Below are 18,146 nucleotides of genomic sequence, written 5' to 3'. Positions count from 1 at the left end.
CTACAGTTATTAGCAGAAATCAGACCTTGTTCCGTGATCTATGCATTCTCCCAAAATGTTCCATGGCTAGGCCATGCTCAGACTTAATGGTATGTGCTAGCTGTGAACTGTTGGAAACTGTGGTTTATTTTCTAACACATACACAGATTACGTCATAAGTAATACACAAAGTAATACACATACACAAAGTACTTTTTAAATTTTAAATGCATTTTAAATATTTTAAAGTATTTTATTAAATTTATATACTGCCTATATAGCTGAGTTCTTGTATCTGCTATCAATAAAGCCATTGGTTTTCTGGACAGCTCCATCCCCCATAGCATGAAGAGCTGTTTGCACACTATTGGGATTTCACAAAGGGATATGATACGGTTAGCCTGTATAATATAATTACAAAATTTGGGTCCTTCATAACTCTCTAATTCCCCATATCAGATAAGAAATGAACAACAATACACTTTGAAATACAAAAAAGTAAAGTAAATAAAGCAATTGTAATTTCATTGGAGATCTGAAGTAAGATGGTGCTCACTGAGGCAGACAGATTCGGCAAGATAAACAATCAAGCTGAAGTTATTCTCAAGTGTTGGCAAATTCCACAACACAAAGTAAAGGCAAAGCTAAGACTGAAATTCTGTCCTCATATAACCCCACTGAGTTTAGCAAGCCCCCCTCCTTTTTTTCTTTGCTAAGAGCAAGAACAGCCATTGCACACTACAAAGTAAAGACTAATTTGCCATGTTTACTTTTCTCCCAATTCTGTGGAGTTCAAGATACATCTCAAATACATTTCAGTGTGCATTATTTTTTTAATTTTTATTTTAAATCTTACTGCCAAGCTGTAGCACTCTTTGCCAGGTTCCTGCACAAAGAAAACTTTATTGCCAACTTTAATCACTTGAGAATTATTAGGAGCTCATAATGAAAATATTGGCAGGTTTAACCAGTCCTTCAGTACTTCAGTTATTTCAAATTCCCAGAAGCTTCATTGTTCATATACTTCGTATTACTGTTTAACTCCAAAACAGAAATGGACTACCACTTCAGAATGCCCCGAGACTTGGGTTTTTTATTACACACAGGAAACAGAGAAGAAGGCAAAGGCTGTGATCAGGTCAACCATTAATTCAAGCATATTTAGCAATTGGAAACTAAGCTCAATTCTAGTTGGAGGAGAACTAAAAAGAAAAAAGATCTCTCATTTTCCTGTAATTAGTTATACTCTTGTAAGTAAAGAATATTATCTACGTGTTTTACATGCTTAATCAGAGGCTGGAAACCTGTGATCCACATCCAGCTCACAGCCAAGTTCCTGACTGAGTATGGTGACAATGAACTTTGATTAATGATCTCCCTAAAAAAATCCATAATTTTTTAATGACCTCCCTAAAAAAATCCATAATTTTTTTAGAGGATAAAGTGTAGACAGTCAAAATATAGCAATTAGGAATAGGTTCATTATAAATATTCCATGAGAATATTCCCAGAGTATCAAAAAGTTACATAAATTAGCTTTTAACACATTACAAAAAAATTGTTCAGATATTGCCGGGGTGAAGCAAGAGCAGAGAGAAAAGAGGTGGCTCCATCCACCATTGGCTCTGGCCCCTGATTTGACCTTCCCTCGAAAAAGGATACTTAAATAATCAAGCAGAGGTAAGAACATGAGAAAAGTCCTGCTGAATCAGACCAATGGCCCATCTACTCCAGGATTTTGTTCCCAGTGGCCAACCACATGCCTATGGAAAGTCCACAAGCAGCACAACACTCTCCTCCTCACGTTCCCAAGAAAGTAGTATTCAGAGGGATATTGCCTCCAATACTGATGGTATTATAACCAGTAGGACTAATAGTCACTGACTGCCTTAATTTTCCATGAATTTGTCTAATCTTCTTTTAAATCTTTCCAACAAAACCAATTAAGCAATCTTCCTATCCAGCTGTATTTCGAGAGAGAAAAATCATATGGGCATAACTATTTGCATGAAATAGCTTTACAAGAGCAGACTTGAAGGTTATAGCACCTTCATTTTATGGCTTCCGGAGAATGCACCTCTTTACCCTGTTTTCTGACACTTGAGGGGCATTTTTTTTTTTAAAGGATCCGCATTAATTCATTAATTCTATGATTGCAAGTTGTTTGAAACTGTTTTTAAGGTTGTAACCTGCCCTGGGACCTTAGGGAGGAAGGTGGCAAGTAAGTAAGTAAGCAAAGCTGAAAAAAATGTGAAGGGTACTTAGCACCACATTTCATCAAGAGAAGATTTCTTGCCTTCCTAGGAAATGTTAGAGGGTGCAGAATAAAGATTGTCAAAGGATTAGAAATGGTTTGAGCATTACAGTACCAACCCCTAATCCTAGGACGTAAGTAACTGCTGCTTTCTTGCATTATTAACATCCTAATCACTATATACAACACTTCTTAAAAACATTATCTGTTTGTCTGCTCAAAGCAGTTCTATCATGATGACCATGACAGGCTCTGGGCAAAGATGAGAGATCCTGTGCAGACCATATCAGTATCCAATTCCTGCTGGACACTTGCCAGAAGAGCAATATTACAGCCTTGGTGGAGACTGTCGGCTCCCTTCGCCTTAGGGCTAATTTTGAAATATACTACAGATGCTGATGAATAGGAAAGGGGTATGTTAGGACTGAAAGGAAAACAAGATGAATGAAAGAAAAACTCTTAACATGAACTGATTTTAGTTTTTCATTTATGTCACACTGAACCCACACAGAACTCTTTATTTGAGCTCAGTTTTTGACACATCTGGCCTATTACTGATTTCATGAACCAGTGACTAGGTATTTTAGCAGAAGTATGGACTCCTATAATTCATTTAAAAACAACAGCTACAATTAACTGTTGTTGTTGGCATCTGTCTGTCTCAAGAGACAGTGGAGAGCACCTCTGGGGGTGAAGTTAGCAACAGTGACCTCCCCGTGATGCAAGCCCAGGCAGAGTATGTATAATGGCCCTGGGCTGCCCAGATGACAAGATTCCCCTCTCAGCCTCACTCATGTAGTCCAAAGGAAAGCAGAGCAAGACATTTTGCACCAAAATGGCTACAGGAGTTTCCAGAAGAAGGTGTACAAGGCGCCATCCACACATTTTAGGGACTCCACTCCAGATTTATGTAGGGTTTACTTCTTAGAATTTTCTTCTCCTGAAGATATTCCGCAAGGCCAGTCCACTTCTGGGTGGGCCAGTGCTGTGAGCAGACCACACGGTCTCTCACTCACAAAGGGGGTTGGATGTTGCCCCTGCATCATCAGGAGAGCCCCTGCCGTGTCATGGCCCCTGGCCAACCAATCCGGTCAGCTGAGGGGCGTGGCTTAGGCAATTTAACCAGCCGCGTGGCAGGGGAATGTCCTTTTGGGTTCCAGCTTTGAGGATGTCCCGCCCTCCTGCCCTCTTTTCAGGTCTTTGATATTGGCCTCGTTATGGACCTCGGTTGGTCACCGTTGAGGGGCCTGGTAGGAATTTTTCCACTTGGCAAATTGGTACTGGCCAAGATTTGGCGTTAGGCATTTTTAAAAACTTTTTCTGGGGAGGGGAGGTGTGGCCATCACCTGCCCCTCCATACTAAAGGGTATTCTGTTAAAGGAATCCGGTGCTAGTGGTTCCTGTCCGAAGCCTGGGTGGTGGCTAGAGCCATGGCACCACCTTCCAGTGACTCTAGGTGGAGCTTCCAGTTGATGTGCATCAACAAGTTCCCCCTCCTGGTGGTTAACCCTTGTGAGACTTCCTGCAGGCGGGCAGGAGTCAGATATAGTCGGTTCAATACCAATGCCTAAGCCAATACCGCTCACATTCTGTAACCAATAAAGTTGTGGCCTAAATTTTGCCCATTAACCATTAGCCTAATATGCTGTGTCCTAGTGTCTTTATTCATCATGGGGGGAGGCCTCAGGGTCTTGACGTGCAACAGGACCAAAGGTGGACAAACTTCCCCAGAAGTAACATGACATGTCCCCCAACAAAAGTACCACCCCTCTTCTAAAACCCACTGCAATTAATAGAAGTAAACATAAAATCTAGGGCCAGATACAACTAGTCGGCACTAGTGGCAGCCAGTGCAATGTGTCCCGCTAAATTGGCTACGGAGAAAAGCACACAGGGGGAGGACTTTATTACTACGCTTCAATCCAAGAGTTGCTAGCATGAAAGGAAAGACACTTCCAATCGCACAATTTGGCCCCCAATTTCCTATTCCCCCATTCAGCTATAGTGAGCTTTGGTCTCTTCACTACATCTCATTCCATTCCATTCCATAAGATCCCTCAACCCTTAGGAATGGTGAAGGGGTGGGGATGGTACAACAGGCTGGCAGTTGGGAGTTCAAGGCAAAAAACAACAACACCCATTCTGTGAGTGGAACTCTGCTTCTGGTTCATAAGGTAGTGAGCTTACCAGTATTATTTTATGCGGAATGAAGTTTAGTAATTGCAGAACACCAACAGGAGAGCAGAAATAAACTATTTTGAGTGTTTGTGTAATGTAGGATTCCCAAGTTTTCTTCCACAATACCTAGTGGTAGCCTCAAAACAAATGTTTTTATGGAAGGGAGAAGTACTAGAAACAACAACACCAGCCTACAACATTTTCCCACTCACAAGTGTAGATTTACAACTTGCTTCATGCTACTGGTGTACTGAATGCCTTAATGCAGAATTGTCACCCTTGAAGCTAAATATTAAAATCTTAATCTTTCCAGAATGCAAAAGAGTTCTCTTCTGCACTTTAAAGTTTTATGTGCCTGTGTTGGATAACAGAAATGATGGATGAGAAAATAGAAAAGAAATCAAGTAGAAAAACAAGCTTTGCTTTTAGTAAATAAATATATAGTTCTGCAATTATTTTTATTATCTGCATGAGTAAATTCCTACACTAGTAAGTTCTGTCTCTCAGGCTATGAGCCTTGCCTGTACACTCAACAGTGTATTCACTGCTTCAATGAAATGCAACTGGAGAGGAGGTCAACTTCCTCAGGCCATGAAGATTCAGAGACATTGAGATAAGAGTCTACTGACGTGAGAGAACAAAACCAGAAACCAAATAGATGCATAGAATTTTCAAAGATACTTGCATTCATATATGGAGGAGAAAGAGACATTTTGATGTAGATAAATTCACTGCTCTCAAAGTTCTAGAATTAAGAAAACAATTCCATAGTCACTTTAGTTAACCTACAAATAGAGTAATTAATGTTAATCCTGCAACTAAGCCAAAAATTTGCTTCTGTATCCCCTTTTTCTTGGGGTGGAAGGCCATACCAAATTCTCTTTTCCTCCTCTGCCTCTGGCCTGGTGACACCTCTTGACCCAGTAGAGAAAGACACCGTCATAATCCTTTACCTTCTAAGCTGTTTGATTCCACTATCACGGGGAAGGATGTTCCAGCCCCTATATCAGACAGGATAGTTTTACAGGGACAGTTTTGGCTTTACAAAACTCACAGCTTCTGTTTATCTGGCAGCAGACCAGTTACTTACAGGGGCTGAAAAGTAATTTAATATGAAGGCAACTACCATCCATTTACCTGTGAGTAAGCCACCTGAACTAAGCAGGACTTAATTCTGAATAGACATGGTTACGACTGCATTGTATAGTACAAGCTAGATTTCAAAGGAGCAGAGGAACCAGAGACCAAATCGCAAATCAGCCCTGAGTGCTCACTGGAAGGACACGACTAAACAACAAAACTCAGTTAAGGAATAAAGTCTTAAATCTGAAGAGGAAGCTTTCCTTCACATCATATATATGTTTTCATAATCCACAATCAACATTTATGTCCAAAACATTTATGTCCCAACCATAAATGTACACATACAGCAGTACAGCACAGAGCAGTGCACTAAACCAGTAATTCTGGGAAGGTTTGGATCAGGGATCAGTGGCCAAGGATGAAGGGAGATGGAATACAACAACATCTAGAGCAGCAGTTCTCAACCTGTGGGTCCCCAGATGTTGTTGGACTACAACTCCCATCATCCCTGAGCCTTGCTAGCTAGGGGTGATGGGAGTTGTAGTTCAACAACATCTGGGGACCCACAGGTTGAGAACTGCTGCTCTAGAGGATCACCAGTCCCATCCCAAGCATAGATGACTCTGTTGCTGTATTTATATTGACTGAAAACAAAATAACCCCTACAATATTATTCAAATCCATGGCAATTACAATAGTAGCTTAATTTTCGGTTTCTAGAATAGCAGATAAAAGTGGTTCCAAAAGAATGGAAACCATTTTGCCTCCTTCTCAGGCTTTACAACTTTTCATATGATACTAGGAATAAAAAAAGTAAATGCGGATGTGCCCCAGATCAGATTCCATAGAAATGCAAGATTGGATATCAGTATGTGAACAGATTTGTTCTTCTATTGTCTATATATGTTCAATTTGTGATCTTTGGATATTACATAAAGATAGTGTCTTAAACCATCAGTCAAGCACCAGAGCTCGTATTATTATTTCAAACAAATGACGCAATGGAACAGCATGCTTTCAATCACACATTCCACTACAAAGGAATTGTGCATAATTATTTGGTGCTATAACAACAAGATGAAGGTTAACTTTACAATTACATGAAAAGAAAGTATTGTTAAAATGTTTTCAGTGATATTCAAAATCACATTTTAGATTAAAAACTGTTACTTAATTCTGAATATATTACACATCCTATATTCTTATATACACGTCCTATATTCTCAACTCAATCTCAACATGGGCAAAATATCCAGATTTCTCTCTCTCTCTCTCATTAGCTATGAGCTTTCGTGTGCATGCACACTTCTTCAGATACACTGTGTATCTGAAGAAGTGTGCATGCACACGAAAGCTTATACCAAGAACTAACTTAGTTGGTCTTTAAGGTGCTACAGGAAGGAATTTTTTAAATTTTTTTATTTTGACTATGGCAGACCAACACGGCTACCCATCTGTCATTAGCTATGCTTCGACACAACTCTAAAGTGATAAACCAGAGGTGGCTAGCTGTTCAGGGGTTTTACCCAGACCTCAAAACAAAATTTTTCAAGCCCCTCCAAAAACCCACATTTTGGCAGCAGTGGCAAAAAAAAAAAAGAAAATTAAAGTAGGCACACTACCAGTATGGAAGGAGAGGTCTAAACCCTGATGGGAATGCAAATCATGCCCCCACCATCAATAATTTGATGAGTGGGAACAGATGATAACCCCCTATTCTGCATGTGCATGCCTTAGTGTTGTCAATGTGATGCACATCCACTTCTAGAGCCCTTGGGGCAAAAGATTAGCCACTCAGTTGTAGCAATTGGAGGGAGGGGGCAGAATGCCAGTTTTATCTTGCTCAGCATTATCTACACGGACAGGCAGCAGCTCTCCAGAGTTTCAGGAAAAGGTTTTTCCCAGCCCTACCCAGAAACACCAGGGACTGAACACGACTAGGCAAATTAAACTGCACACAAGCTGCAATCTAACCAGAGTGGCTGCCTTGCTGTTTCATACAAACCAGTGCATGTATGTTTCTCCTGAACAAACCGGGAAGCTTAAAACAAATCTTGGTTGTTTGTTTGCTAGTTCAGATGCAACACTAAGCTAGATGCTCCATTACTTGTTTCTCCAACTGGAGGAAGAGAGGAGCAAAGCGGCAGAGCACAAGTTGCATGCAGCTCATGGACAGACTGATTTGTTGAACCATGCTTTACGGCCTCTCTGCGTTGCAATTAGGTGCCCTGGACTCTCAATGCATTTTCTGTTCTTCCACTATGTGAACAATCATAAACATTTTCACCCTCGTTCCTGGAGGATGATTTGTTCCAAACTGAAAACTATTCAGCTCTGTTTGGCTTTCCTGCCGCAATCAGTTTAAAAGATGCTCTGCCACTTTTTTAGGTTTTCAGTGCTTCACACGGTCCATAATTAAATATAGAACTTGCTGCCACAGAAAGAAGTGATGGCCACCAACTTGGATGGCTTTAAAAGAGGACTGGATGAATAAATTCATGGAGGATAAGGCTATCAATGGCTACTAGTCATGATGGGTATGTTCTGCCTCTACAGTCACAAGCAATAATATTTCTAAATACCAGCTGATAGAAGCCACAGAAATGGACAGTGCTCTTGAGTTCAAGTTCTACTTGCCAGTGTCCCACAGACATCTGGCTGGTCTCTGTGAGAATAGGATATACAAAAAAGTTGTTTACACCTTGTATGAATTGTTATCCAAGAGCTTTACCTAACAATCATGTGTTTTCCCAGGGTCATTTTAGAAGAATAACAGAAGAATAGTGCAGGCACAAGGTTAAAAGTAACACAGGTTTTTTTGGATGTGTGCTGTAATTGTTCATTATTCTTCCGGTTTTTTGAATATTTAAATATACAAAACTGAATATAAAAATGGGGAAACAGCAGTCTTACTTTGCTCACATTTTGAGTTGTAACATAGTAAAACACAGTATTTCAAAGGAGTCAGCTACCACGAATAAAGAGCACTTTTGATGAAGGGTGGTATATAAATCTAATAAATAAAATTAGTAAAAATAATAATCTTTTAGATTTCAGAAGCTGAAAACCTTTATCTCTAAGCCTTTACTCATGAACATGATACTCATACTAGCACTTTTAAAAAGCTAACCTGATAAACTAAAAAGCAGCCATGTTGAAATTTGTTTTAATGTATTTTGACATGCTACTCAAACAGAGCTTATGAAGAAAAGTTGAAATTTTATGAGAGTATCATACAATGGACTATGAGTTGACCTCTGGCACAGAACATAAATGAACTCATTCACCTCTGTGGGTTTCCCCCTCTTTTTCCCCACGATTCTGTTCTCCCAGGGAGTTGCTCATTTTAGTCAGTTACGGTACTTGGAAGAAGGCAGACAGCCAAACTGCAAACACAATGACTGGATTGAGTTCTTAAGCAAATACACAAGAATGGCATTCAATCTCTTACAAGAGGAATATAATTTTCATCATAAGTGTAACAAGAAACCTGGTCTAAAGCAAGGGTAGGTCATCACTTAAAACAGATATTTTGTTTTTTAGGAGCAAACTTTCATCTAATGATAACCCAAAAGAGCAAAGCAGAAGACTGCTAAAAACCACAAACATTTATCTCACAGCAAGTAAGTGGAGCAGGAGCCAGCAAATTTATCTGTTAAATGGTTGCGAACAGGCTAGCGTCAAAGAATGGGCCGAGGCAGAGCCAAAGGTAATAGTGGAGAAAATTACATTAGGGAGGCTCTATAAGAACTCACCTAATACTGTACTGAAAACAACAGCACCCTACACCCAAAGCAGATTCTACGCTTAACAAATAAGGGAAAAAACTGATCAGGATTCCTCTCATTCTCCACCCTACTACTCTGGTGTGTTTTGTTGCTTTTTTTAGTTTGTATGCCTGAGGGAAGGGTCTGACTCTCATTTTTATTTTGATGGGAGAAGTATTCATCTGAAAAGCAGAATAAAAGTACAATAAAATAAGTTAGCGTTATAATGGAGACTTACAGAAAACAGACAAAATTTCTCATAAAGGATCAGGACATTCTAAAAGCTTTGACTTATAAAAGCAGTTGTCCTGAGGAAGAGTCCTCAGGGAACGTCCTCCCACCCCCCAAAAAAGATTTTTAAAATAGTTATAGCTGCAGAAGCCTCCTACTGCAATATTAGTTGCTGACAATACCTAGGATTCTCAAAGTTCTGGGATTCCTTGTCACTAGCAGAATATACTAAAGTCTACTAGTCACCACCAGAAGGGCAACCCTGTGATTCCCACCCCCCTCATCTTACAAAATAGAAATCTGAATTCAAGCAGGCTAGACAGGTGGATGAGACGATCTAGAGCAATTTACCATTGCCTCTATTCGTCTCTTCCTTTACTCTTTGCTCCCCCATGTCTTTATTTTGATTGTAAACTCCTTGGTGTAGGGATTTGTTAAACTACTTAGTATGGCAGTGCACATAAACGACACTTTATTTACACTAAATAGAATAGGGTGGGGGGCGCCAAGCCTATCTTGAGCTAAATTGAAATATTCTCCCCTTCTGAAGCGCAAGCGCGCGCACAAACACAAAATATGCACATTTTGAGACTTCAGAGGCTTGACTTCAATTTCTTGGTGCATCTGGTGAAAGCCTCCACTCACAACTCCAATCCCACCCTGAGGAACGGATTATGAAACCTCTGTGAGGGGGGTGAGTGATGGGCATATCACCCCTAAATAGAGGACACACTTCAGGGGACCCACTGGGAAAGACGGGGAGATAGGGAGCTCAGAGAGTCTGGAGAAATCAGAGGTAGGCTGGGGGAGGATTGATCAAGCGCTTCCTGGCCCTGTTCTTTGTCCCTCAGCTCAGGAATAAGGAATTACAGAAGTCCTCCTGGAAATTCCTAGGTGAATGCTTCGCTGGTCTAGGTTCCCTAATTAGACTAAAAACAGTGATGGGGGTGGGGAGAAGAAGAAAACAACAGTCTTCTTTCTCATTCCTCCATGTTAAAGTTTTCAGTTTGCTTTTCAAATAATAATGTTGCTAACAAATGGCTTTGGAAGAGGTCTCACTGAGACCTGCCTGCTCCAAGGCAGGAAACATACTTGTTAGATGAGAAAGTCCACCTTCACCCAGGAAGTTAGTGTCCTTTTTCTGCCTTCTGTTGACCCAGAGAAGGGGACTTCCCAATCCTTTCAGCATGTCTTGCTGCTCCTGGTAGAGAATACACACACACAGCACGCAGTACGGGCATTTATTTCATTTGTTTATCAGTGAGGGAGTTCAACTATAGATAACAATTTATATTTCAAACTCTCCATTCTCAAATATCCCACAAGGACTATAACACGTATGATTAGGGGTGAGGGATTTGCTGATTAACTATTCCAATATTCTAACTAAATAAACACATTTGGAAGGAATGTATTCCTCCTTGACACAATTTTAAGCTGTGCTTGTACAATCCAGCTTCAGAATGTGAAAATCTGCAATATTTTCAATGTACGCATGTTAAGAGTGAACAAACACTTTCATCACAGACATTTTAGATCAAGTATTCCAAGTACAACCACAATAATACCACTACCAGCACACATCAACACATTATTTCCCGTTCCTGCTATAACAATTTGAACCTCTTTCTGCAAAACAAATCACGTGCAGCAACAGCTTTCCAAATGAAAGATTTGCTAACACTGGAATGTTCCTGCTCATCCTGGCTTTTCACTTCTAAACTCAACAAAAATGTTATGCATTTCAAAACTATGCCTGCAAGCACAGTTCAGATAAAAGTGACTTTATTGTGGCTGTTCACTACATTAATTAAAAAGTAGTTATTTGACTTCTATTTACATACAAACTTGGATGTTCTTTGAATACAGACTGTACCCATCATAGGCTGAAACATCTAAATATCATTTCTGACATTTGGCTTATGACTTACGCTCCTCCTCAATGAACCGTGGAACAAATTCCAAACACCACACTGACATTGACAAGACAGCATGTTCTTTCTATATTAAAAACATTGCATAGTCTTGTAAAGAATGCTAAATGCCTTAACAGAAAATGCTTTGAACCAAGGGCTTTCCTACACTAAAAACTACTCACTGTTTGAAAAGCTTCACTTTGTGTGGACAATAATGATTTCTTTCTGTTACCTAAGAACAGAGATCAAATCATTTCACTACAAATAAACTATTACCTGAAATTTGACTGAAGGCTAAAATGTAATTCTACTCAACGACACATTTTAACACATTGCAGAAAATCTTAGAAATGATTAGTATTAATATTTATTTACAAATTGCTGTTCATATGGAAGCAGAGTTTGTAACAATGCCTAACGCACAATGCAATACAAACATTAATTGGGAACTCCTAGATGGTGCATATGTTCATATATGTACATACATGATGACCATGTACTACTAGGCAAATACCACTGGCTGTGTTCACACACAATGATTTACTATGGATATGTATATACTTTCCTCCTGCCCAAATGTGGCTTGTCTGAGCAACATACAACACGATTCTCAGTTTAGATGCAACATTAAGCCCCGGATTACCGTTTGTTGCTCACACACAAACTAGAAGAAGAATAAAGTATGAGTAATCTCCACATTCACAATAAACCATGAACTATTGTTTAAGATGCAGCCAATAAAAAACATCAACTAATAAGTTTGATTTGGCTCTAAAAAGCTATCAAGTGTGATACAGAACTAGTTCCTGGGGTAAAGTTCAGGAAGACCCCCTCTGCCTCTATAGTATTTGGTCAACATTAGAGAAAACATATATTTCTGCTTTAGAATCTATATGCATTTGGAATTTTCCCTTTGAAGTGAAAGTGACTACTACCATTCATATTACAAATTCTCTTTTTTTATTTTTGCATAAATCCAACATATGATCCATGAGGTTCAAAACGGCTTCCTAAAACGTGAATCAAATATTGGTAGACTATACAATTCCAACAAGTTTTTTGGATCTATGGGTGATATCCAACTAAATCACATATTGAAATTAATGGACTTTAGTAACTTGTCCATTGATTCCATTGACTTTACTCTGACTTAATTGGGAAATCACCTTCTTATTTACATCTTTAAAGCCACTATGATCTACTGTTAACAGCTGAAGTGCCTTTTACAAGGCCTTAACAATGTTTTTTTGGGGGGAGGGGACAGACAGCAAAGGGCAGTAATGTCAGAAAAACAATTTGCTTTCCAAATACTAAAAATAGATAAAGAAATAACTCAAACTGTGAAATGTCGGTCAGCAAGCATTTTATGCTAAGCAAAACAGCCTCCCCCCACCTTGCTAAAAATAAAATTGTATGTTACTGCAATACTTTTCAGTTGCTTCAGCCAAGAACTCCAAAACCTCCCTGAAACTAACCTCAGCTGGATAACTTGCTTGTGTACTATGAGTCAGCAGTTCTCAACATTTCTGGAAATTCCTCAGTTTTAACTCCTCCCATATAGCAGGAAACTGCAGATCCAATTCAGTGTATACCAGGAAAGACACAAAGATTTGCACATTTCACTGGAGCCACATAAGCATTAGATTACATTTTTGGGCAGTTACCAACCATGCTGCTTTCAGTGATTCTCTTTGTTGCAGAAAAATAAAGCTTAGCTATTTTAATAGTGGGGATATTTCTTCTTCATCAGTGAACATTGTATATAAAGATATGAAACATAAGCACTGTTCAGCTTATGAGTAAGTTATTCTTACCTATGTGATTTAAGCCTCAAAGACAACATCAAATAGCAAAGCATAAAATGTTCATATTATACTGAACCTTAACCCCAAGATACTGGTTTCAAAACTGGTAAAGCTGTTATGTAGTACAACTACTCCCCAAACAAGGGTGTTCAGATACAAAACAGGACATAAGAGTGGTTCTTTGAAATGTTATACAAAAAGAACACCAGCAAGTACAGCTTTCTCATTACTGCATGACAAGCATTCCCTGGCCAAATATCCCTCTTCTACACAATTATTAAGGTACAGGACCTTTGTTTTCCTTTGCACCGAGTCATCCTATTATTCAGGAGAGTGCTTGTTTTATAACATGGGTAGGCAAACAAAGGCCCGGGGCCCAGATCCTGCCCAATCGCCTTCTAAATCCGGCCCGCGGATGGTCCGGGAATCAGCGTGTTTTTACATGAGTAGAATGTGCCCTTTTGTTTAAAATGCATCTCTGGGTTATTTGTGGGGCCTGCCTGGTGTATTCACATGAGTAGAACATGTGCTTTTATTTAAAATACATCTCTGGGTTATTTGTGGAGCATAGGAATTCGTTCATATTTTTTTTCAAAATCTAGTCTGGCCCCGCACAAGGTCTGAGGGACAGTGGACCGGCCCCCTGCTGAAAAAGTTTGCTGACCCCTGTTTTATAATAAATAACGTAAAGGGGAGGATTCATACCAATGCTTTGTAGCTTGAGAAGATTAAAACAACAACAATAAGCTTTGGATTCCCAGTCAGAAACATTCCAGGACCTAAGTATGTTGACATTTTCTGCAGTCTGGTGCCTATTAATGCACTTAGAAGTAGGAAGTGATAGGTAGATAATATTGAAATTTTGAACTCTTTGATGCCGTCTTGTCATCCCATTGCCATTGTCTCCTTGCCTGCAATATTAATTTGGCAAGACATGCCTACCACATATAAGATGCACTTGTTGTATTACGATCTTCAGTGCAGAATGTCACATACCACAAAAGGATCACATGGAATTCAGTTTTAATAAATAATGTTAACAAAGGAACTTCATCCCAGCAATATTATTTGTCCAAATTCTATAGTCTAATAATTAGACGGTGCTGTCAGACTAATTACTGGTGTACTCAAGTGGATGGAATTCTGTGTAGTGCTATGGCACAAGAATTTCAGCTTGCCAGACAGAATGATTCCCCATTCCTCTATGCCAAGTGCTTTTCCGGAGGCTCTTCCAAACCCCTGAACCATATTCAAGGAGGCATGAGGAATGTGTGGTGGAAGAGAGGGGGGAACCACATTGCACTAATGGAAGTCCTTACACAGGCCTCCACAACTGGAACTTGGTAGCTGAATCCAGCCCAGTTAGAACAAACGTAAGAAAAATATTCTCATCCAACATCATGGAAACCATATAAGAAGCTTCGATAAAAACAGCAGAAAGATCAATGTAGAATGCACACTTATGTGTCATTTCCCTCAATAAACCGTAGCCAATGTTTGCTAGAGGATAGTGGTGTGACAAGAAACAAGCAGTTGTCTGATATGGTCTAAATACCTTTTGATATTTTATCTAGGGATGCTAGAACCAACCACTTTACACTCTGAAAAAGTATTGATGGGCCCAGAATATTTTCTGAAGTCCACCAAAAACTCTAGACTCAAAGCAACCAACCTGCACACTGCATAAACCTCCAGAGTTTCACCAAACTGATCACAAAATTGACTCAAAGATGCACTGGTACATCACATACTACTTCATCAATTCGACAATGTCATCACAACATTCCAGAGATCTCTGAAGCATCACACAACAATGCAGAGTTGATGACACAGCTGACCTGCAAAGTGTATCAGATACTTTTAAAGATGAATGTTGAAATTTGGCATGGCCTAGGGACATCACCAGGTCACAATAGGTCTTAGTACACATGGACAAGTAGAGATTTGCTCCAGAATATTGTGATGAGATCCATAAGCCACATCCACATTTATGGCAATTTCTAGTGCTCCCTAGAAATTTTTGACTAGAATCCATTCTGGTCCAGACACAATTCCTCCCAATACAGAATTTAAATCCCAATCTAGCTTGAATTTCAGTGAGTGAGGAATCCTCAGAGAATTCTCAGCAGGGCCCACATTTCATGTTATAAAGTAAGGAGTAGCCATTAACTTCAGATGCTCCATTAATATTTTGCTCAAATTAAATATGCAGTTTCACTGGTAATGCTATAGACAGCAGATGCCAAGCTAAATACTTTGCAAATAAACTGTTGTTATATATGTGAACAACTAAAGATATTCACTCTTCCATTTATAATCTTTAGTATCACTACATTTCTCATTTCATGATGAACTGAATATATTATTTTACAGCAATAACAACATAATTAAGAAGTATGTATCTCATTGGCCCTTTTATATTGCACAGCTTTCTGCTAAAAGAGACTTCCTGCCCTCAAATTATTCTCCAAAAATACTAGTCTAAAGCTCAGTAACAAAACAAAACAAAAATCTGTTTTTCTCAACCTTTTTATTTTTCTTTTCAGTACAGAGCAATGAGATTAAAAGTGTGGCAGACAGCCAAATACTTCAGCCATCGCAGTCACTAATAGATGCATTTAACATTTATGCAGCTTTCAAATGTGAAGCATCTGGTTCCAATTTCAAATCTGGCTTGCATTGAAAGTGCCTCCTCCACAATACTTTTATTATAAACTGTTCTTTTCCCTACTTGTTCCCTCCCCCCTCCTTTTTGGAAGAGGCTGTTCCTTCCTTCTTGCTGGAAGCCACCTGACCACTGCCAGGAAGAGGAATGCAAAACATTCCCAGGAGCAGCTCCTGACGTCAGCAGAGCATTTCATCTCCCAATGTTCAGAACGGTCTGGAAATTCCAGTCTCTAGTAGAACTAATTGAATGCGATAGCAGCTGTAGCCTGCAATGAATCACATTAAAAACTGCTTCATGTTAAGATTATTGATGGTGGTATGAACTGCTCAAAACAAACACAAATCTGATTATTTTCCTATTGAACTAATGCACACTGTGATTGTGCCAACTTTGTTTGTTGTTACTTTTATCAGATCCTTGAACCTTGAGTAGTTGCCCTTAGAAAATTAAATACATACATAAAAGGACTGTGCATTGTTTCTCTACTTCTTCCATACATCTGAGGGGGAAGGGAGATGGAACAAAGAAGGGTTTAGTTATGCTAACAGAGGGTTAAACATGACTCAGCTAGAAATTCCTCAGATGGGTTCATGCCATGCATGGTTGTTCACGTCATCCTATCCAGCCTTCAGGATATTAACTACTTCTACACTAGAAGTTATCCAGCTCAGCATATTTACATTCCCTTTTGATTTTTAGTCAGAATCAGCAGTGAACCTTATTGCTAACCTACAGACAATGAAATGCTTGTGTTTTATTTCTTCACATGTAGTACCTTAAGCAAAACTACAGTCCCCAGAGTAGAACATCAAAGTAATAGATACCAAATGTCAGGTACAAAGTTCTGTACTTCCATAGAACGTTATATCCACCACTTCCACAGTGCTGCAAAGGTAGCTTTTTATTTTATTTTAAACATTTTGGCTATGGGAGCATGGAGGGGAAGGGAAGAAGACACAATGTGAGTAGTGGAATATCTAGAGCTTAGACAATATCCCCCCTCTCTAGAAAATGCTTATTATATTCTAAAAAAGAAGGAATGTGAAGCACTGAATTACTCCTTCACTCTCAGACTACAGTTTAGCACTTTGTCCATGAAATATAACGCTTTCACCATATTTGTTAAGCAATGTAGCTGTGAGTTCCATAGACCAATTGTTCACAGAATGAGTAACAAAATTGACTGATTCCACAGTATGATCAAGGAATATGCACAACCCTAAATTTAATTAGACGGGTCTATGGTTTTAACACAGGCAAGGCCCAAATAAATAACATAAAACAAGGTTTCCCAAACTTGGATCTCCAATTCCCATCATCCCTGACCACTGGTCCTGCTAGCTAGGGTTGATGGGAATTGTAGTCCAAAAACAATTTGAGACTCATTGTTTGGGAAACCCTGACCTAAAACATGATTTGAAATGATTCCGGATGTTTCCTGGGTTATCTTAATTATGACATTATATTTTTTATATAAACACAGTTTGATTATAAACCATACATGGTTTAGGGGTGTATTCTGGATTTGAAATAAATAACACAAACCTTTTAACATCCTTTGTTTCACAAAAAACAAAACACCACATTATTTATTTATGCCACATTCATACACTGTAGCAAGATTAGACTCCAAAAGAGACAAATTTTCATTTGAGCAGATTTTCAGCAAAATATATCCTCTGCCACTATATATGTATATAAAATTGGGTGCTGTCTACTACAACAGTTTTAGTTATTGAGAACAACAACTTTTCACAAGGCCAAAAAAGTTAATATCCAGGAAGGAGGGGTTGCAAAGGGATGTGGAGTTATGCTAAACAATTTATCATAACAAATTTTTCCATGTGTATACTACAGGGAAGAAGGTTGTTCAAAAAGATGCCTCAAAATCCCATGACTCTCCTGAGTCCCATTCCAGGGATTTGTGGTCATGCAGTCACATCCAAGTTTCCCTGGCCCAAATTCGGTAAGAGATTCGATTCCCTTTAAATCACTAAAGGGAACATTTGGCATGAAACTGTAAATTCAGAGATTCCCAGGAACATATAAACTTAAACTGAGAAAACATAATTTAGCAACATGCCATGACATAATTTTAACTTAGTTGTTAGTGAGCAAAATATTTTACAATGTATTGACTAGCAGCAAACTATCATAATGTCCACAGAAAGGATGAATTTGTATACTTGCTGGTAGTTTGAAAGACAAAGTGCAGCGTTGAAAGAGGAGTTGTGTGTGTAGGCAAGCTGGAAGCTGGAAGCAAGG

At 39.1% G+C, this 18,146-nt stretch overlaps 1 protein-coding gene and 1 long non-coding RNA gene across 7 annotated transcripts in view; both read right to left on the bottom strand.

Moving 5' to 3' along the window:
- The window catches only part of SPIDR (scaffold protein involved in DNA repair), a 160,622-nt gene that overhangs the window by 60,778 nt on the left and 81,698 nt on the right, over positions 1–18,146 (bottom strand). The window lies entirely within an intron of this gene.
- Positions 8,745–12,992, bottom strand: LOC308593484. The gene is made up of 3 exons (XR_014010979.1): positions 12,884–12,992; positions 10,585–10,693; positions 8,745–9,443 (listed from the first exon to the last, which is right to left on the bottom strand). It is a non-coding gene; the product is annotated as an uncharacterized lncRNA (long non-coding RNA).

The sequence above is a fragment of the Podarcis bocagei genome, assembly GCF_964188305.1.
Source record: "Podarcis bocagei genome assembly, chromosome: 8".
Lineage (NCBI taxonomy): Eukaryota > Metazoa > Chordata > Lepidosauria > Squamata > Lacertidae > Podarcis > Podarcis bocagei.
Note: the sequence above shows the minus strand (reverse complement) of the source record. Positions and strands in the feature narration are given on the sequence as shown.